The sequence below is a fragment of the Rhinolophus sinicus genome, linkage group LG11, assembly GCF_036562045.2.
Source record: "Rhinolophus sinicus isolate RSC01 linkage group LG11, ASM3656204v1, whole genome shotgun sequence".
In the NCBI taxonomy this organism is placed as follows: Eukaryota; Metazoa; Chordata; class Mammalia; order Chiroptera; family Rhinolophidae; genus Rhinolophus; species Rhinolophus sinicus.
Genome location: NC_133760.1, coordinates 16,586,704 through 16,609,205, shown reverse-complemented (window position 1 = coordinate 16,609,205; position 22,502 = coordinate 16,586,704). Strand labels below are relative to the sequence as shown.

At 45.6% G+C, this 22,502-nt stretch overlaps 1 protein-coding gene across 4 annotated transcripts in view; it reads right to left on the bottom strand.

The window, feature by feature from the left end:
- Positions 1–22,502, bottom strand: part of ANKRD11 (ankyrin repeat domain containing 11) — a 189,847-nt gene that overhangs the window by 109,070 nt on the left and 58,275 nt on the right. For all 4 annotated transcript variants that reach the window (XM_074314446.1, XM_074314445.1, XM_074314447.1 and 1 more), the window contains exon 2: positions 17,524–17,607. The gene's annotated coding sequence lies outside the window, so the exon portion shown is untranslated. The remainder of the gene's footprint in view (positions 1–17,523; positions 17,608–22,502) is intronic.

Below are 22,502 nucleotides of genomic sequence, written 5' to 3'. Positions count from 1 at the left end.
CTTTCAGTAAGAACTCTTAGTATAAAAATATCTGACAAACGAGTATTTTCTCCTCATCCAATAAAACCTGAAAAAGATTATACAGGAGTTACATCTTGTGATATAGAACTCTACTAAAGATGCTTACAGGATTGTATGCCAGTTTCAGAGTAAATGGCCGAAAAAGTTAAATACAGGTTACTGAGTTATTGTATAATATGATACATGTTATACAGTATTCTATCTTAACTTTTGTTAACAGCATGATTGTTGTCCACACTGCATATTCTTTGAAAGTATGGCTTTTGATGGCTGTAAATTAGTCATCGAATAATATATCCCAATTAATCTAACCAAATAAAAGAAAAAAGGGGGGGAAACCCTAGAATCCTCATTTCCAATTAAAGCAGATCAGCTCCACTATTAGAAAGTCTGTCTCAAGGTCTCATTGCAACCAATTCAGAGTGAGAAATTCTTAAAAAACAAAAACAAAAAAAAACAGTTGAGTATACAGGACTCCACAAATTTGAAAAGTTTTCCAAACAGGCAAATACACAATGATATATTTTAAGCCACTGCAATCCAGATCATCTTAACACGTTGCGTACGGCGGGGTTTAAATCCCTTGTGAAGATTCTCGTGATCCGTACGCAACGTGTTAAAAGATCTGTAAAATCTGGAAAAAGACACCTTTTTAAACCATGCGAGCAGGCTGAACTCTAAGACAAGACTAAAGTGAGCCGAGAGGCAACATAATTGAAATAATCCAAGAGAATCGGGGTCTTAAAAAAATGAAATGCATGTTCAATTTTGAGGCAGCTTCTTAAAAGGAAGAATTATACAAGTAAACTGGATGAGCCCCAGAGAGGGGCTGCTTGATGCCAGAGGAATGGGCTGGACCGCAACCAGCAACCCCCCAGGGAAGAGTCCATGCTCCTAAATGCAGGCTGTCTGTCACGCAGGAACCCCGCCTGCACGGGGAGGGGGGGGGCGGCCGCTCTCAGTCTACTTGCTACTGGAATCCACTAAAAACAAAATCAAAGGAAGGGCAAACAGCTGGTGAGCCACACACAACTGAGGATATGTTGAGTACGTGGGTACACACCCAGGACAGACACACAGACCCACTTTAAAAGACCCACTTTTACATGTCCACGAGAACTACAGAAAGGGTGCTCATTGTCAAGGGTCCCCTTTGAAAACGCACACAAGTCTGTGAGCTAGATGTGCTGGGGGGAGGGAAACAGACACAGTCAGGTTCTCCGGAGGCTGTAAAATGCTTAGTTATCTGTCGATAAGCACGTAGGCAGACTTGATTTGTTCAGCTCCATTTTCTCTTAGTACAGCTATTTACAAAGTGTTGTCCAAGGATTCTTGGGGATCCCTGCAACCCTCGGAATTTTTACAGTAACACTGCCTTTTTAGCTGGGGTGATTTGTGCACTGGTGAGGCAAAGGTGATCGTCCAGTTTGCTTAAGAACCTCCATGATGAAGCAATAATTACTAATTTCCTTAAAGCTTAAGCCTTTCTACTTGTCTTTTTCCATATCCTGTAACAACTGAGAGGTGTGCATGAAGCATTTCTGCTGTGTACCAAATACAACAGTTCTCTCCAGCAAAGGCACTTTTCAGGGCACACCATTTTTCTGTGAAAGAATGACTGATATACAAACTCCAGTTATTCAGACGTGGGTATTTGGCAGACCATTTCTGGAAAATGAACAAAACGAGACTACTGGTTCAAAAAAAAACACCTGCCCTAATTTATTGCCAATGCTAAAATTCCAACGTTCAGTCAAATTTTAGAAAGTTGGAAAATTCCCCACTGTGAGCAGACAGGTTCTGGTGGCTTACAGGCTCTTCTGGTGAGAGGGGAGGCAATAGAAACAAAAGGAACTTTGTCGTAGTAAAATAAGTACATCAGCATCCGGAAGATGTAAATAGCTCAGCAAACCAAACACAGGGAAAAGATCGTGTCACAGTGCCAGGAAGACCAGTGGGTCTGAATGCAGCTGGGAAGGAACGGCCCGTGACTCGACGGGGGTTCCAGGCTGCCACTGACCTTGCACCACACGACCATTTGCCGAGTTCTGCTGTCCAATCAAAGAACACCTCCAAAATTATGTCAAGAAGCTGTTCCAATATTCTTCCCTATTCCAACTATGTGGGGTTTTTTTGTATACGTTAATCAAAGCAATATATGACAATCACCAATTTTTTGTTTTGGAATACTTGTAGTAAAAATGTGTTATTTAGATTAATAGGCAATGGGTGTATTATTCCTACTTTCAAATGGAATTAGTAAATAAACACTTTATCAACAGATCCACCTGTGTAGACAGAAGTCCTTTGGACTCCTCCATGTTTACAACACGAAGAGTTCCTGAGATGAAAACGTGTGAGGACGGGACCCAGGACCAAAGGGTAGACCAAGGGAGACTGCTGTCCAGGCCCCACTTCCACTGCAGACGCCCCCAAGAACTCACCCATGACAAGACGCTTCGTGTGTCCCACTCCATGGATCTCACGGTGAACAGTGTCAGATGGATGAACAGAGAAAAAAGATGTACATCTACAGAATCTGAGTATTTCTCCCAAAGAAGTGCCGGCTTTCTGACCGTCTCCCTGGGGTGACTCCTTGTTCCGTGTCAGGAACAGGGAGGTGGGCCTAGCCGCACCGGATGGACCTTTCTGCTGTTCGGGCTCCTTCTATAGGAAGAGGAAATGCAGCCACCTCCGACAGAGCATGTGTGAAGAGCAGCAGAGCATGTCTGGTTGGCCAAGGAACTGGGGACAAGGTATGTAAGAGGCCCCTGTGCCTTGGGCTGAGGCATGACCGGGACTTTGTCATGCCTCAGCCCAAGGCACAGGGGCCTCTTGCATAAATAAGGCACACTATTTCTCATTTTACAGCGTCCTTTTACAGACCAGACCCAGTACTATCCTCTGAATGTCAAGATGAAAAGAACCCAGATGCATGGCCTGCAGGGGTCTCCTCACTTACAGACAAGAATGAAGGCCTCGAGGGCAGGCTGCAGGACAGGCTGATGCACTGGGTCCAAGCCATCCCACGCTGGCAACCAGCCGGGACACAATCCTCGCCTGGACGGGTGCTCTGCTGGACGGGATTCTGCCGTGGACAGGATGGGGGTGGCACTACGCAGCAATCCTGTTGCTGAATCAGCGTGCAGAGCTTACTCTCAAAAATGACCAGTTTGAGTTAGTGAATAAAATTATATTGTGTTTGGAGAATCTGAGGACATTTTGAAATAGCTAAAGACCCCAATACACTAAGTGCTCTAAACCCAGGTTAAGAATTACTGGTCTCTGAAAAAAAAATTAAGTGGTGCGGAGAAAGGCACGTTGGCTGGATACAGTGGCGTACCCTCCCTGAGGAATCCCAGCGAGGGTGTCGCACCGTCTTCAGACTGGGAGTGCGGACCCCTCAGAGACCCCAGGGAGCGTACAGCCGAAGGCCGTCCTTCTCCCTCTCCCATCACCAACTTTGCAGCGTCTGAATGCTGTGGGAATGGTTTCTACACAAGGTGTTTCCCGTGTTCCCTGAACCGAGAGCTGCATCTTTCCTGAGCAATGTCCTCCTGTCACAGTCCAGGGTTCTCAGAACTGTGGGCACAACACAGCACAAGAGTGAACCTTCACGTAAACTGTGGACTTTGGGTAATGATGACGTGTCAATATAGGTTCATCGTCGATTCTACACGTAATAAAAACATGTACCACTCTGGTGGAGGGTGCTGGTAACGGGGAGGCTTGGGGAGGGTGTATATGAGAATTCTCTGTATCTTTTGCTTAATTTTGCTGTGACCCTAAAACTACTCAAAAAAAAAAAAAATAGTCTGTTTAAAAAAAAAGTGACCCTCCTGCCAGAAAAACACAATGTGCAGCAGGACAGGCTCCCAGGGCCGGGCCAGTTCCCAGGGAGAACTGAGGTCCCTGGGAGAGGGCCCCTAGGAACAGAATGCCTGATTTACATAACAAAGATAATCCTTTGTCAGGCCTGAACAGCCAGGCCAACACTTGTACCTGGCCCCCCACCCAGCCGGCTGTCCAGCACCCCACCTCATAAAGCCCCTCCGACCTCCACACCTGCTGTTCACACGGTCTCTGACCTCCTCAGGTTCACAGACAAGTTCGTGGGACCTCTGCCGAACCTCATAAAGCACCTGCTAACTGCACTGAAGCCTTTCATACCCCCACTAAGGTGGAAAGGAAACCGAGGTGCAAGTGGACAAGGTCCCTTCTCCAGAAAATGCAAAAATTAAAATTTTATCAGTCACATTACAGATTTCTCTCTAGATTTTTAAAGCCATTGAAAGTCATGTTTTGAAGATTAATGTCATGGGAAATTAATGCTAAATTTTAAAATGCAGAGTATGAGACTTTATGTACAGTGTGATCCCTATTTTGTGAGAAATATGTAACATATTAAAAATTTTTAATTTAGATGTTTACCTTTGAGTGGTGAGATTATACATGATTTTCAGTTTTTTCTTTATATTTAACTTTATATACTGTTACTAAACTGTGTCCGTCCCCCAAAAAATATATTTTGGGATCCTAACCCCCAAGTATCTCATAATGTGGCCTTACTTGGAAATAGGGTCATCGCAGATATAAGTCACAAGAGATCCTTAGGGTGGGTCCTAACCCAATATAACATGTTTCCTTAGGAAAGGGGGAAATTTGGACACGGACAGACGCACACAGGGAGGACGCCATGTGAAGATGGAGGCAGAGATGGGATGATGCTTCTACAAGCCAGGGAGCACCAAAGATTGCCAGCAAACCAGCAGGAGTGGGGAGAGAGGCCTGGGCAGACTCTGCCTCACAGCCCCAGAAGGAACCAGCCCTGCCAGCACCTTGGTCTCGGACTTCTGGCCTCAGGGACTGTGGGAGAATACATTTCTGCTGTTGGAGCTGCCCAGTGTGTGAGACTGTTACAGCAGCCACGGCAAACTGATACTTACGTTTTGTTCAATGTGCATAAACTACTTCAATAATAGGAAGCCCTAGGGACGGCCGGATGGCTCAGTTGGTTAGCTCTGAACAACAGGGTTGCGGGTTGGATTCCCACATGGGCCAGTGAGCTGCGCCCCCTGCAACTAGATTTAAGGACAACGAATTGGAGCTGATGGGCCCTGGAGAAATACACTGTTCCCCAATATTCCCCAATTTAAAAAAATTTTTTTAAAGTAAACTTGGTTTAAATTTAGAAATAATAATAGGAAGAAGAAACCCTTATTTTTCTAAAAGATACTGACAAGCATAACTCTTAGAATAAAGATAAGATTTCTACAGTTCACTACGCAAAAGAACTGCGCTTTCAACAAAAGCAAGCAAGGGTATGGCCATTATGTTTGGATACCTACACTTTATTGTAACCAGCTCTTTCTAGAAAACATGGGGGTTACCTTACTGATATTAATTTCTAACCATACACTCTTAACCTTAACAAGCCACAATCAGGTACCTGAAATTGAATGCTCCTTTCAGTTGCTGGGCAGACGTCTGAACTGATTCCCCTGAAAACTGTGGAGGAGTAAAGACTCTTCAGAACTCACTGTTGGTAGTAGTTCTATTCCCTAACCCCAAATCCTGTTTCTACCCCAGACTCTATCCACCCACAACCACCCAAAAATAAGCAAAAAGTTATTTCTGATCTGTCTTACATGGACAATTCGGAACAAACAGATTTCGTGAACTCTGAAGGCCCCAAGCAAGAGCATGATTGAAACGGGCCTCAAGAACTGAGGTTACAGGGGAAGAAGGTGCAGAAGCAATGAAGTGATATGAGAAAGGGGGTTACTCAAGGTTCTTTGGAGAAGCTGACATTTCCTGAAGTGATTGGGGGGACATGGGAGAGGCAGAAAACATGCTGAGGCATAAAACAGAAATGCAAAGCACCGTCCCCAGTAACCATCCGACTGAACCTTCTCTTGCCTCCGAATCATGTTTGGAGAGGTAGCCTGAGGCCTCGACCCCATGGTCTCTAACTGGGCACTGACCCAGAAGGTCACCCCGATGACCTGGACAGTAAGTAACCTGAAATGGGACCTTCACACTCAATATACAGAGATACTATGAACTACACAATATGAAATGTTCCTCAACTTTTCAGGTAAAACACTTCAAAGAAATTCCCGACTGACAGGTAGAGCCCACACTTCTAAGGGCCTGAAACGTCTGACACGTGCCGGCTCAGACCACTCCCAAAGAGGCTTTCAACAATTGCTGTGTGGCCCGCTCCTGACTGGTCTGGTGTGACCCTACAAGATCTCAGAGCCTGTCTAAACCAAGTCTGAGGCCATATCGCTACCAGCTTCGCTTCCTGGAGGGTCTGTGCTGTTTGGGGGAGCCAGGCTCAGTGTGGGAGAGCCAGCTTGGGAGAAGCCGATAAACTGAAGTTCATAGGTAAACTGAGGCCAAGGGCTCTGTAACTTACGACAACCCCAGGAAACCCACAGAGAATGACTTTAACACGTTCAACCAGGATTAGGCAGTAATGGGGGCTTAAAAAACACAGAGACCACCAGGCAGCCTCTCCGGGAGGGATCTGGAGCGTGTCTGTGTCCCAGGGCACAGACAGGAACACAACGATAAGATAATGGCACAGACAGCACAAGAGCCAAAGCATGGCCCCAGTACAACTAGAACTTAAAACAAGGGGCAGCTCTTAGAGCAAACTGAGTAAGCTGTGAGCCAGGCATTACTGAGGGGACAAGTTTATTTAAGGAAAGGAGTTCTCTTAGAAGTCCACAGTCTACACACAGCGTCGTACATGCCTCTCAGGTGGAAGGTTGCCAACAAGCCCTGAGGCTGGAGTGAGGGAGCCAGGGGCCCAGTGAGTTCTCTTCCGACGCCTCCACCCAGGCACAAATCCTGAGCAAAAGCCTCTGAGAATACCAACCTCCGTAACTAAAGAAAATGGAACTATGGGAAGGGAGCCAAATGCAAAGAAAACACTGCCTTCACTGAAAACACTTAAAAAATGTAGAAACCTGTTATGGCTCCCATATAAAACTTTCCTCTGCTTTTAAAGGATTAATAGCCAGAAAGTGTTATTTTGTTCTTCTAGGATCCTTCAAAAAATGTAGCATCAGTTTCAAGGGTCTGGTGCAAAAGAGAAGAGAAGGAAGAGTTGCCCTACAAGATGGCAATGCTCAGTCCTAAAGCTGCTATGGCCCCGAGGCCCCAGGCTGGGTCAGGCCCCTGCCAGGAGAGGACACACATCCAGTCACTATGCTGAATCCTGAGTGGGAGACACTGATCATTACTGGATACTGCACCCCAGAGGGGCGTGTTTTTAAGAGTTCAGAGGCCAATCCTGTGCTCTCCTCTCTCGACCTCACAGGGCTGTTCTGAGGATCCAAGACTCCATGTATTCACATGGAGATTTGGTTTTCAAAATGTTCCCCAGTAAGGAGGCCGTCACGTAAATACACTGCTGACGTTATTTTCTCTGGAGTGGGTAATGTGAACCCGTTAGCAATAGATGGGTAACCACAGACCACCATAAACACACTGTGTTTTAAGTAAAACTGAAATCAGACTTCCAAAAAGAAACATTTAACAGTTTCTCCTGTCTGTACCCCCTACCCCGTCACTGTCAAGACCATGGCCCAAGGCTACCATCACATGTTCTCCCTACACAACCACCCACCAGATTAACCTGCGGAGACTGCTGGGGCAAAAGAGGGGGTGTAAGTGCGGGGGACCCAACAAAAACTTCTCTCCTTTAATATTTCTCTATGGTTATTTCTGAATAAGTTTCAGAGTAGTCCCCCCCACCCCCACCCCCGAATCTGCGCTCTCAAATAATTTTCACTAGCTTATAACAGATGTCCTACCTGGGTAATAAAGGGAAGGAAAAATATTTTGTTGTACACATTTGCACAACAACTATTTACAGGAGCCTCTCTTCACAAAATCACTTTTCTAGCCTGCTTCCTGGGACAGACTTGACTCTGTTCATGGCTAGTGTGCACTTACAGCTCCGCGTGGGAAACGCGCTACTGGAACTCGTGTCCTGAGGACTTACCCAGGCCCCTGGGACACGCAGGGCTCTAACGCCTCGCGTTTTCTCCCAGCACTCACCAACATACTGGATGCATCACAGTGAATCCCAACTGTTCTCCAGCAAAACTTCTGCCAGAAAATCACCAAGGACCTAAACCCACTTAACACTTGGCTTTCTGTTTCTTAATTATAGAACCATAGCAAGGGGTGAGTGCTGGGAGCTGGAAGCCCTTGAGACCCAGTTACTCTGGGCTGAGCACGTGCGTAACGGTCAGGCGTATTTTATGCCCACAACTCCCACCAACGCACAGAAATGTCCCCAGGCCTACACACAGTGACAGGGACACACGCTTCACACCACCAGAGAGCACTGCCTCCCCATCACTCCCCACGGGGGAAGGGTGGGCCTAATTACAAAAAGCCCAATGTGACAATCCTAGAGGAGAGCCTGAAGCTCACAGCCCCGAGGGGAACATGAAGGATGAAGGAACGTCATAGGCCATGGAAACAGGACACTGCGGTGAGGAAGACAGATGAGCCCTTAGTACTTAGGGTCTTAGCGGGATGGAAAACAAAGGGCAGCACAGAGGCAGGAACAGATGCAGAGTTCACTAGACATCTGCCAGGATGAAGGACTAAGGGCCAAGACTTCTTTTAAAAAGCCAGGCCCAAGTGCTTGGCTGGAGCTCCCCAGCGCTGCATCCGTAAGCAGCCGACGACACAGAACAAAATGCGCTCCATGGTGGTCCACTCCACCAACAGGCGGATGCCCTCCGGGAGGCAAGAGTAGACGCAGGAAGGGGTGGAGGACTCGGAGGGAGAACAGAATGCAGTCTGAAAGGACAGGGCCTCCAAGGGAACCCTGACAAGTGTCAGTACATTAGGAAAGGACCAAAGAGAGCAGATGGGAAAAGTCTAATTGATAGGAGATAATGTGGTCACAGAGGCTTCAAGAAAGGGAACAAACATGAAGGTCAGGAAGCCCAGCAGAGCTGACCAGCTCAGTATGTTTCCCTCTGGTACTGCCCCAACCCCAGGGCAAAAGCGCCCACCTCACCAGTGGCAGGGCCACTGGACAACACATCAGAGCAAAGAAATGAATTCCTTCTTTCATAAACAAAACTCCACCTTCCACTTAACTTGGGGGGAAAAGGCTCCGACTAATAAACTACAGGTCAAGCATGGGGATGCCGATAACAGCGGGAACGCATGGCGGGCCTCCTGAGCGACAGGTGCGAGCAGCACTACTGCCCCCTCTAAAGCCGACCTTGGGCAGGAAGCCACTGGCACACACGTGACCACAGATGAGGAAAGAGGCCACAGCGGAAGGACTCTGAGGCGGCTGCACTGTGTGAAGAGCAGTGGGTGTGCTACACAGTCAGTCAGCAAACTAAGGCTGAGTGAGTCACCATCTGGGAAAGCTCACACCAGCTTCTGCCTTCGGGATTCCTTTCCACCACCTCTGGGCTTTACCGGTTCTCCTGGGGCAGCGGGCTCCAGGGTAAGGCCAGACAAGACTATGCCCTCAGGACATGGGCTGCGTTATGTAAATTAAACAAACCACCGCTGCAGCAACCCTTCCAAGTTTACTTAAGTCTCAGGCTGCGGTATAAACAGAGACAAGAAAAAAGTGTAAAAAGGTCAACTGTGTAAGTAAGCGGCCTGACTAGGCAGAAAAGACCAGAATCAAGAGCTAGTTCCCTGGACAACAGAGAAGGAAAAGGATGGCAGGTACAAGGCCTTTAGAAAACGGGCTTCACCATCAACCCAAGAGCAGCAGACCCAGGTTTCTTTTCCAAGCATACTTCATTTTATTGCACTTCGCAGATGTTGCATTTTTTTTTACAAACTGAAGGCTTGTGGCAACCTTACATCAATAAGTCTATCGGTGCCATTTTTCCAACAGCATCTGTTCACTTCATATCCCTGTGTCACATTTTGGTAATTCTTGCAATATTTCAAACATTTTAATGATTATTATGTTTGTCGTGGGGATCTGTGATCAGTGATCTTTGATGTTACTGTTGCTGTGAAGATTGCTGCAACGACAAAAAGGATTTCAAGTATTACATACACCTAGTTGATCAAGCAGCAGCAGGGTTTGCGAGGACTGACTCCAACTGGAAAGTGTCTCCATCTTACCTCTGGGCAAAATGCTGTCAAAGAGCATCAGACGCTACAAAGATACCATTCATGAGAGAAGACTCGATCACTGCGGCAAACTTCACGGTTGTCTTACTTTAAGAAATTGCCACAGCCACCCCAACCTTCAGCAACCACCACCCTGACCTTTCAGCAGCCATCAGCATCAAGGCAAGACTCTCCACCAGCAAACAGATTATAACTCGCTGAAGGCTCAGATGGCAATTAGCAGTTTTAGCAAGACAGTATTTTTTAAATTAAGGTACTCTTACAATAAAAATGTGGAAAATGCTATCTATTTTCTTGGGTTTAGTAGGGAAAAGAGGAAGGCCATAGTGAAGGTGTCTGGGGAGCACGTGCCTCACCTGCAGACCCTGAGTTAATGGGAAGATACAAATCAGCAGACAGTTTTGAGTGGGATTTCTCCCAAGGGTGGGTGAGCACAGGCGGGCTGCGAGAAACACAAAAGCCCTGACCACCCAGCCTCCAGTGAGGTGGTCCCAAGGAAAGACTCTTTGGGCAGAAAGAAACCTACTAGGAGAACCTGGCAGTCACCAGGTGAAGAATGCCAGACAGGTGGCCTGCAGGGCTGGTAAGGCAACTTAAACAGAAGAGCCTCAAACACAAAGAAAAGGGATTTTTTTAAAGTGAGGTTTTAGTTTAAGGAGGTTAGATGAGCTCTACATACCTGCTTACAGCTTTCCCTACTTAAAAAAAAAAAAAATGCTCAAAATAGGGTTTCTTCAGCTGTGCCACCTCAGGCTGGATGGTAAGCCTTTGTCTCCCCCCAGTCTGTCTTCCCAGGACTCAAAGGCCCAGAGTCCGTCTCTGAGATGGTAGAGAGACCAGTCTCTGGGCTGCAATAAAGCCCAACTTCCACAGGCTCCAGCACCAACTGACAAACAATTCTGTTTGAGACCCACCCGTAGACACTTTGTCTCCTTCCCTTCTCCTGATGCTGCAGCCAGTGTCCTACGGATCCTTTCTTAAGTCACTACTCTGCCCACTGCCAGTACGAAATTAATGTGGGTAAAGGGTGAGGGGTAAAGGTGAGTAAGACAGTAAACATTTCAAAAGAACAGGAAAATTGGTAATGGAAGTTTTAATTATAACACCGAAGTTTAAAATGCGGTATTACCATGCTAAAATATCCTAGGATTTTTGTAGGGTTAAAAAAAAATCGGGTCACATCTAAATTGGCATCTTTCAGCTCAATTCTCAATTTCAATCTAACTTTATAACATTGTTTGCTATTCTGCTACAGGGCAGAATTTAACATAAGATAGGCACATTGTGAAATTCAATTGTGTGGGTACAGTCACGCGAGCATCACGTGACATTCTCATGAGGTAATCTGTCTCTAAAGGTGGCATCTGGTCGGCCACTAGGATGAAATCTTTAGAACTCTGGTTCCCACTAACAAAAAAATGAACAAGAATAAATTTCAAACAGAGGCTGACGTCATCCAGGAGATGGAGAAAATGCACAGAGAAGATTCACAAAAGATGGTGGTGGAAGGGAGGGGGTTGGGGTAGGTGACAAAGGTGAAGGGATGAAGAAATACAAATTGCTAGTTACAAAATAGTCACGGGGAGTAACGCACAGCATCCACCGTCAGTAATGCTGTAACAACTATGTATAGTGCCAGGTGGGTACTAGACTAATGGGGGGGATCACTGCGTAAATCATATAAATGTCTAACCGCTGTGCTGTACACCTGAGACTAATATAAAATAATACTGAATGTCAACTGTAACTGTAAAAAATAAATAATTTTTTAAAAATGAAAGTACAGTTCAAGAAACAAGAAGATGGTGTGGTGGTGGTGGGAATGAATCTAGGCCAACATACCAGATGCAAGACGCCCTGCCCAGCTGAGGCCACCATCAACCGAGCATCTGCTCCCAGAGAGACCAGGCGCTGAGGGAAAACACTGCCCTCGATGCACGCCCCTGGCTCTGCCCTTGCCCTTCTGCCCTCCGAAAATACCCAGGATCCAAACAGTGGCTGCTACCTTCCTCAGAGATGGATGAGGGCCCCAGGGTTTTCTTCCACTAAACAAACTATCCATTAACAAAAGGTCAATAAAGTCTAAAGCCTGCAAAGAAAAGTGTCATTTGGTTTCTAAAGAACCCCTTCTTATTTCCTTCCTTTACCTCCTTTCCTATTCTTGCTCAGGCAAAGAGCCCTCTAAGCCCACAGGAGCTTCACCTCTGGCCTAGGGCAGACTCTGAGCTTAAACAGAAAGGCGTGGGGGGCGGGGGCTGTCAAGGAAAACACAGAGAGGTCAGTGGCGAGAAAAAAAATGTGTGTGTGCACATGTGCTTCGAAGCAGAGCCTTACATACTAGGTCACGCCGCAAGCCAACACCTGGCAGTTCCCACTGCCAAAGTCAACTTGTTCTGGTCCCCCGGCCTCCACACTCGGTTTCTTTCTAGCACGATGCAGAGGCAGGGCGGCAGGGGTAGTAGTCGCCTGGCCCAAAGCTCAGGACTCCGTGCTGGCACTGCAGCCAATGACGTGCACACATCCAGGGCCATACCGTGCAGACCCTGCCCTCTCCAACCTCTGGCACTGCCTGGTACTATTACAGGCCCAGGGACTGGACCAATGTCATGCTCTCTTGTCTTTCAAACGTGCTACTCTGGTCAGCACTCAGCTCCATCTTTAGTATCCCTCACACAGCTGCAGGGAACCACAGTGGCATGTACTAGGAGACGGTGCAGACAGGTTTGGCTGGATCACACACGCACCCTCGCATTCCTAACAGGGCACGAAAAAGCCCACCACCACCCTTTTTTGGACACTAAGAATATCCTAAATCCTTTCTCCCAATAGGCAATACAAACAACAATCAAGACACCTATTCTAGAGTGGAGAGGAGACTACAATTCTCAGCAGGCCCATCCTGAAGGTGCCTCATGACTGTTCGGGCCACCCCCAGACGTAGCCACACTGTCACACAGCCCCCCTCCTGTCGCCGTCTTCCTCCCACTGAGATCTCGTGGGCTGCACACGGAACACACTGCAGCAAAGTTCAGCTGCGCAGAGGCTCCCTCCCTGAGTTATGTTCAGCAAGGACCACAGGAAGGACGGATGTGGTTCTCCGGTTTGTTCCAGCAGGTAAGTTCAGCTCAGTTTTAACAGAACTTACGGAGCATGTACTATAAGCCAGGGTACAGGCAAATCTCTTCACCCTCAAATACAAAACATGGAGGAAATCCCTTCAGCCAGCTTTACAATTTGATGGTGTTAAAATATAAAACAAACACTGGCTCTATGAGAATCCCTGTAGTTAGCAGCGGAAGAAAAATAATAGCGATATTATAACCAACGAATAAGGGATTACAAACAGTCCACAAATCCTTCTCAGTCCCAAGCAGGTATCTCTACATGCCATCCTTCCCCGTGCAGTTGGGGTCGCAGAACCCAGAGGCCCATTCCAGCCAGAAACATCCAGAGGGCAAGAACAGAGCCAAACAGCCAGAACTCACAGCACGTGCACAGCCACCTCTGCTGGGACCGGGCTCCTCTTCTGCTCTCATCCGCCTACTTTCCAAACCCTCTCCCCGGCACGTGAATTCTCCAGCAATTCAAATGTCTTGGAGCAAGAGGACCAAAGTTCTACCAATTAACAAGGGCTCGGCTGGGGGAGCAAGAGCTTCTGGGGAAAAGTGTTTGAATACAATTGCCAACTTTTATATTAACAAAAAAAATATGCATTTACTGAAATCTAATTTAAATGATATCTAACATTCTGTACTTTATAAGGTTTAAAGGAACCTAGCCAAAAATATTCCCCAGAACCCTAAAATTACAATAAAAATTCATTATACTAAAAAATTCAGTAAATTATATTGGCATAATTAGTTATGCATATTTCTTTGAAAATGAGGCAGTGTGTTTTATCTATTTTTGAATCAAAAACAAAAACAAAAACACCTCTTTGTTAGAAAGGCAAGTGAATTAGCATTAGGACACAGTGGTACACATTCCTTACAACCCTGCCCGCTGCATAGGCCACCGCAACCACGTGTGCCCTGGCCAGGAAGGCACTCGGCGGGTGGCAGGTCAGGAAAAATCGCCAGTCCTCCCGTGCACACGGGGAGCAGAGGGCCCTGCCTAGGAAGAGCTTCTCTCTGCGCCTCAGCACCACATGGGAAGGCATTCCCTGTCAGGACCCCTCCTGCACGCCCCGCTCCCTCCAACCTCGCTGCTCAGAGGACCCTACACGCACACCCCACCCCCGGGATCAGCACGTGACCAGCAGGCAGAAGAGGACCTGCTTCTGCTGCTAACAAGCCTCCCAGTCCCGCCAAGCTGTCTGGGACGCAGGCCGAGCACCAGTGTTGCTCACCTCTCTACAGTAAGCGCAGCCTGTTCGGGCTCAGCGCTGCACCCAGAAACCCTGAGACTGTACACAGCACTCTTCTGCGTGCCTCGCAAGTTCCAACATTTCAGCAAGTCAAAAAGTGATCACTTTTCTATTTTAAATATAGGTGTTCAATTGGAAATATAAACCATTAAATGTTTATATAAAAGGTGGCCTCCATTCATATAAACAAGACTGCCTTTATAATTATAACAGGTCCATTTTCATAAACCATATTGTTTTGGGTACATACTGCAAAAACCCTGATTGACAGTTAAGTGTGAATGTAACTTTCATATGCCGCCTAGGAGGCTGGTCAGTGCTGGAAAGAACTCTCATGAGCAGCCGGAGGCTCACTCACTCTGTCGTATCTATACACTCGTCTAAACCTGGAGGAACGTGTGCCACCAAAAACCATTTCAATCCCATCACTTCTCTGGAAAGGCTTTGACCCTCCTGTTTTACCAAGAAAGATGTTAAAGTGAATTACACAAGCCATCAGCTGAAACTGGAGTTTCATGCTATAGAAAGGTGTTTTTAAAAAAAAAATCTAAATCTAATTAGTTTAAAGCTTTTATTTTCGTGGAATTCTGTTTCCATAAACAGTGTCACTTAACCTCTAAAGAAACCTTAAAGTTAGGTATCACCATTGCCACCTCACAGGGGAGGAACCATGGCTCACAGGGTTGATGACGTGGGCCCAAGGTCACCACACACCCCTGTAAACGCCGCCACGCCTGGAGTAACAGGACAGGACCAACTCAGAATCCACCTAAACTAGGACCCTAAATGCTACCCAAGTGGGAGACGAGAGCATAGCAGTAAACACTAAAGGAGCTTTAACAAGCCCATCTCTGTCAGAAAAGTCATTTTAATCTGATCTAAATGGCTCATATTCTATATTAGGTTGTCAAAATGAAAATTAGAAACAGTGAAAAATAAAATAAAAAATTATTAGAGAGCCTACAAAATAATTCTATTTTTAAAAATCTGCCTTCTGATGCCAAGAAAGGTAAAGGAGGGCAGCCGTCAGTAAGCCGCTTACACCGCTGCAGCCCAGCCCTGGCCCTGCTCTCGTACATTCAGGCCACTGACCCAGGAGGAGACCTGGCTGCTGGGCAGTCACAGCAGCACCTCATGTTAATAAGAACCTTCAGCTTCAGTCAATACAAACACGGTTGATTTTTTGGAAAGACTATCATAATCACTATTAACTGAATATTTATGGTTAATTAAAGTGATAAATGGCATTAGAAACCTTGAATTAATACTGTGGTATGGTCAAAAAAGCCAACCCTTCAAATGTTAGAAAGCCTTTTAACCATTAACACATCCACTGCTGTCAATCCACCAGACACTGAGCCAACCAAAGACTGTCAGCGAACAGTTGCTGTTAATTGTTTTCTTTTAATCAGGTATCACCATATCCTTAAGAAAAACCTAACTTAAGCAGCAGTTTGTTTTTCCTTGTTATAAATTAAGAATAATATTCCAGTTCCTCAAAACAGGCAGAGCTTGGTCTCCCAGACGTGGGTCTCCCCTGGACCTAGTCTCTAGTGGCTGCCCCACTATTATGACAACCAAGCTGAGCCCACATTCACAACCCGGGAAGCACTGCCCGGCTGCCACAAAGCCCACCACCATCCCACCTGTTCACAACACCCCTACTGGCCAGGCTAACTATTAATCATCCCGCAGATTTAGAGAAAACAAGTCTAGGCCTACTGTCAGGGACACCTCAGATCTCTTTTCCATCGAACCTTATCCCCATTTCCAAGAAAATACTTCAGTCAAGTCAACAAGACCAGCCAGGTGCATTTCAAAGGGGCCCGATTCAATGATGGCTGCGATAGAGGACGGTTCTGTTAGATTAAGAAGCCACATCACTCCAATCTATGGTGATGGAAAGAGAACTGACTCTGGATGATGAACACACAATGTGATATATAGATGATGTAATACAGAATTGTACACATGAAATCTATGTATCTTTACTAACAATTGTTACCCCAATAAACTTTAATTAAAAAAAAGATGACGACGACGATACATCACGAAAGTAGCAGGAAAGGTTTCTTTCATGTCTGTTAGGAACAACACCACCACAAAGTAGATAACACACGTTTGGACTGTTTGCTTTAAAACACTAATACTTGGCTACGGTATGAAAAACTAAAATGAGCCAAGCGTTTCCTTTCCAACTGTTATCAATCCACATATCAGAGGAAATCAAGTGTATGCCAATGCAATGCGTCTCCCAAGGGAGGGCTTTGTCCTGGAGCAACAGGTGCTCGGTCAAACCTGAGACCAGAGTCTTTAAGGAAACAGCTGTACCTCCTCTCAAAAAATTTGTCAGTAATTCCAGGAGGAAGCAAGGAGTCAGGGCAACCTAGCAAAACATGCCAGTCCTTACCCACCAGCCACACACACTGCCTCAAACGTCCAGGGACACCATGGAGTGGCTCCCGAGACTACCCGGCAGTGCCTCACTGCCCTGACACGCAGGCCACCAGACTAGAGCACAGAGCCAGGCCTAACGCTTCCCCAGAGGACCAGTGACAATTCTCAGAATAGAGAAACTCTCCTTCATGCAAAGTATTAATGCAAGATGCAGAGAGCACAGCACACCCACAGCAAGTGAGCACAGGGACCCGGGGTCTCCAGACTACCTGGCGATAGAGCGAATAAGAGAAAGGAAGTTGAGAAGAAACAACTTCCTTCAGTGGCCCAGCTACCAGCTTGTTTAATTTTTCTGCAGGTTTCCTCACTGGGACTTCAGGGGGGCTGTTTATTAACCCCACACAGCTCACTACCGACCACCGCTCTGAAACACCCTCATCTAAGTGAAATCCAGAACAAAATTCAAAACACGTAACCAAACTATGAAGCCCAAGAAAACCACTTGAAGACTGAAGCATTCGTTTGATACTCCTTTTTACAAACCAATGAAAATAAACACAAACTGATGAGAAGTAATGCAATAAAATATTTACCGAGTCCATAGCTGAAAGTCAATGTTGACGAGCGCTGTGTATTAAATCCAATAAAGGCGTGTCCAGAGCAGTACTGTGTGTATTCTGAAAAGAGAGAGAAAAATTAAAATTAGCTCAGGCAAATAATAATTTCTACTTCAGCTCTGTTTACAATTTGTCTCCCTCCATTTGGACCAGCCATTTATTCTACTACAAACTTCTTTCATTTCATTTAACTCCAAACAAGCAAAAGTGTTTAAAATGTCTGTTTGATTTGGGTTATAAAGGGAGAGGAAAGCCCAGGAAAGAGGCTCACACCTGATTTGTTTCAGGGCACTATCCAAATGGAAACCTCTGTTCTCAGTACTTTTTTCTGGAAAGCAGTGCAGGGAAAGACCAGGTTGAGGAAAGAACCCTCAGGTAGGTGTGTCATTCTCCCCAGAGACAAGGCCTCAGGACTAAGGTTTTCTCTTTACTCCAGTGGAATTTGACAGAAATCTCTGTCAAAGTTATGCAGTTTGCATCTTCTGCAGACTTCCTCTCACACTCAACATAAAATCCAAACTCTCCCTTTAGCTCATTAAAAACCCGGTGGCGCACCTCTCCCCACCTCCCATAGCGCCCTACGCCCCGCCTCCACCTCCACCTCCACCTCTGTCTACTTCCCTCACTAGGTAAGGCCTCTACCTGGAGGGCCCGCCACCTTCGCACGACCCACATTCTCTCTTCCATTTTGTCTGTGCCCACCGGTGCCTCTCAGCAGGCCGTTCCTGACCACCCTGTATCTACCCCACGCCACCCAATCTCTTCCTCAGTCTACTTAAGATTTATTCTCCCAGACAAAGGAGCATAATTCAGACCAACGTCCTTCACATGACTCCAGTTCAGAAATGTGACTCCAGCATCCTACCATGTGTTTGAGTCCCTCCCTACACAACTCAGGGGAAGCAGGAAGATGAGGGCAACCCAGGAGGGCCGGCACATTTTGAAAATGTGAGGAAGGAATGTTGTGTGGGGGGTGCCAGGGCTCCCGGAGCAGAGGAGCTCGTTCGACAGGCTGCCTCCCTCCGATTCATTCCTCACAGAGACAGTCCACACATACACGGTCTCGTTACTAATTATTAAACTACAACCATACATATCAACATAACTCAATCTCAAAAACCAAATGAATGAAAAAAAGGTCTTGGAGGGATACAGTGAATATATTTGTCTTTCAAAAGCGCATAAAACTTAATATATTTGATTTACTATGTATACAGTAAAATGTCAATGAGAAGCAAATCACTATGAAATATAAAATTCAAAAGAATGGCGGCGGGGTGTTTGGACCCCAACTGGAAGTGTACCAGAAGTTACAACAATACTGGTAAAGCAGGGATGGCTGGTTTTCAAATTTATACCCTAATAACCCCTGAAGTTCACATGATAAACTAGCTAAAATCTTCCAAAACTCCGTGACAGAGGCTGAGCGTTCCTCGCCCCTCTGCTGCCCTGACAGGGAGTGGACAGGAAGCCAGGGCCACACCCCACACGAAAGCCAGGCTGATCCCTGGTCCCTAAATTGCACAACTGCTCATCTTCCACCTTGTGATTAATTGAAATAATTTAATTCTATCATTCACTACTAGGAATTTAAGGGTACACCGACAACTAAAATCTTTATTTTCATTCATCAAATATTTTTATATAAAAATGTAGCAATTTCAACAATTTGAAGGTAGACCCAAATATAATATCAAAAAAGAGCAAATGACAAAACATAATCTTGCAAAATAACTATAAAAACTAGATTTTATTTAGAAGCCTCTCACACTTCCTATACACAAGAAATCAAATAACTCAAGTGAGCATTTAAGTAGCCTCGCTGTATGAACACAATAACACTGCCAGTAAGAAAGGGAGAAATTATACTGCAGCATGAGGAAGAAAACTGACTACATAAATCTGTATAATCTCCTAGGAGAGATTTGAGATCTTTAAGAATAAAGCAAACAAGTATTAATGGGGGAAAAATACCATTCACACACATTTTTCCAATCCCTCCGAACATCAGCCTCTCGTCCACCTCCAAACACACTGAACGTGCAGTCAGTCAGGGAGCCACACGCAGGCAGGACACAGAGGAGGTTCTCAGACATGGTGCGTTTAGGAAGCAGGAGGCCCGGGATCTGCACTCACAGTGGTTTCCTGACCTGTGATCACAGATGTGTGTGTTTTGCAAAGATGGAGTCAGATTTTTTTGCCCTTAACTCCTGTGCAGGATTTCTCAAAGCTGACATTAACCTCAAGGACGATCAAAAGTGGGAAAGCACCTTCCAGTCATCCTAACTTGGTTTTAGTGAAAAACAACAAGTAGTATGTCGTTCAGCTTTTCGATTTTCCTACAAAGACGGTGACAGAACAATGTACAGAGTGTATGATGAATGTCTATACAGGGATACATAGCAAGGAACATCTAGTACTACGATTGTGAAGAAAACTTGAGGCTCCTCTAATCCAGGGTTTCTCAAACTCAGCATCACTGGTAATTTGGGCCAGATCGTTCCCTGCTGTCCTGGGCACTGGAGGGTGTGAAGCAGCACCCGAGCCTCTACCCATGAGATACCAGGAGCGACCCCCCTGCTGTGACACTGTCCCACGTCCTCGTCTGGGTAGAGGACCACTGCTGTAATCCACTTGCTAGTTTACAAATAAGGAAACTAGTCCAAATTAGGTTGAGATAAAAATGTTTTTAGTTGTATGAGGTCATGCAGGGAATTAAAAGAAGTTGGAAACAGAATCCACATCTTCTAAATCCTAGTCTGAAGCTCTTTTCATTCTAAGGGAAAATACTTTAGTAATTGACTCAATTATTTCTGGAAGACAGTACAGGTTAAGAGTCTTAAAATATTTATACCTTTTGACAGAGTAAGCCCATTTCTGGGGAATACATGTTGAAGAAATACTCTAAGATATAAAAACCTTCACGCAGCGTACCTGTTCACATTCAAACCACCAGCACAACTATAATTAAGCTACCTTTTCAAACTGAAATGCACCAGTCTACACTTTTTACTGTTAGCTGATAGCTACAGTTGTTCCTGGGCCAGAAATGAAAAGATCAGTGGGGAAAGAATGCAGACAAAGCCATGGAGACACGATCAGTTGGTCAGCGCCTAACAGAGCTGGCAGGGGACAAGTGCGAGGAAGAAGAACTATTCAATCGATGGGACAACTGCCCACCACTGTCAGGGGCCATCATGGATGCGGAACCCCAGCAAGAATCCATCTACAGTAACAGGGAGATGTTTCCATCAACGAGACTGGCAACATGGACTAGATTGTAATCACACGTGCTGATGAAGTTTGACGTGTATTGTTTGTTCAAGAAAAATAACATGAATTTTTTGAGAAAAATTAGGAAATATCTTTAACATTAGCTACTTTTGAATGGTGGGACAATGCAAGATTTTAAATTTATCTTTCTACTCTTTAATATCTCACCAGTTCCTTTAATGAGCTGGGTGCCATACTAAGCGTAGAGGAAAAAAAGTTTTTGAAAAGTTACCAAGAAATATGATATCCACATTAACCCCACCTCCTCTCACTTTTGCATAAAAATTTACTTTAGAACTCTGGCCTTCCGTTCTGTTACATGAGGAGCGACAGCGCTGCTTTTCACTCAGGCTCCCTGTGAAAAGCCTGCATGCACAATCTCAACACAGAACCACAATACTGTAAGGACCTTAGATACACTCTATTATCATATGGGGGCGGGGGGGGGGGGGAGAAGGTCCAAAATTACTAATGTTTTCACCACAGAGAATCATCCTTTTTCTCTTCTAATGGAACCCTGAGTTTTGGAAGATTGTACTTCTACAACTATGTACAATATTTAATTCACTTCCATTCTTATTAATCAAAGACATATACTGCTAATCACAGTTTCTGATCAGTATGAGCATTTTTTAAACCTGTCTTGATATAATTCAATCAATACCAAAAATAAAAATCATGTTATCTGTAGTTGGCCCACACACCATTCTTTCAGATTAACAATTTTCACTCTGGATTTTAAAATACTGAACATTTCTCAAGTCTCCCTTCTCTCTCTCCTTTTACCACCTTTCCAAATATCCTAAACGTCCAGGAATCCAAATTAGCAAAAGCCTGGTCTTACCTACACTGGCCTTAGCCCACAGGTCTTAAAACACTGTTACCCACAGAATGACTTTTTCCATCACAATCTTATGTAGAAATACAATTCTCATTACTAGAAACTAGGCTGAATGAGTAAGCGCACATTCGAACCCGACTGGCTGTGGAGCCCAGTGCAGGGGAGGCACTTCACACACAATGGTCGACAGAACCAGTACAATTACACCAGGATGGTGGCCACACCCAAAGAGCTGCAGGACTGAGACGATTTCTGGCTTTTCCTTTCCTATTTCCCACAGAAAAGTGGCCGTGCGCTCCTTCCGCGGAGGGCTGTGAGCAGAGCGGAGCCCAGGGCTGGGTTTGAGAGACGAGTGCCGAACTATGGCTTTCCTGACACACAAATGCTTTTTCAGTTAAGTTCAAACATGCACGAGATGGCAAGAGATGTGTCTTGAGGTCTGCACACAGACAAGCTAAATCCAGGGGCAACACCAACACTCAGAGCAGAACACCTAGTGCCTTCAGGGTACCAGACTGAGCTATTTGAGACTGGCCATTTTTGCAGGTCGAAAATGATCCAATATCCTCCACAGCAAAGTTCACAGCAGTTTTATTTCTAATTGCTAAATTCTATGTTGACATCTAGAATCAGCCCAGATGCCCTTCAACAGGTAAATGGTTAAACTGTGGTCCGTACACACCATGGAAAAGCGCTCAGCAACAAAACAGGAGGTACTGATACAGCAACTATTCGGACGGATCTGAGCGGGATCGATCGGAAGGGGACTGAGCTGAGCACACCGAGCCAAGCCCAAAAGGTTACATTTACGTGATTCCACTTATACGACATTCTCATATGA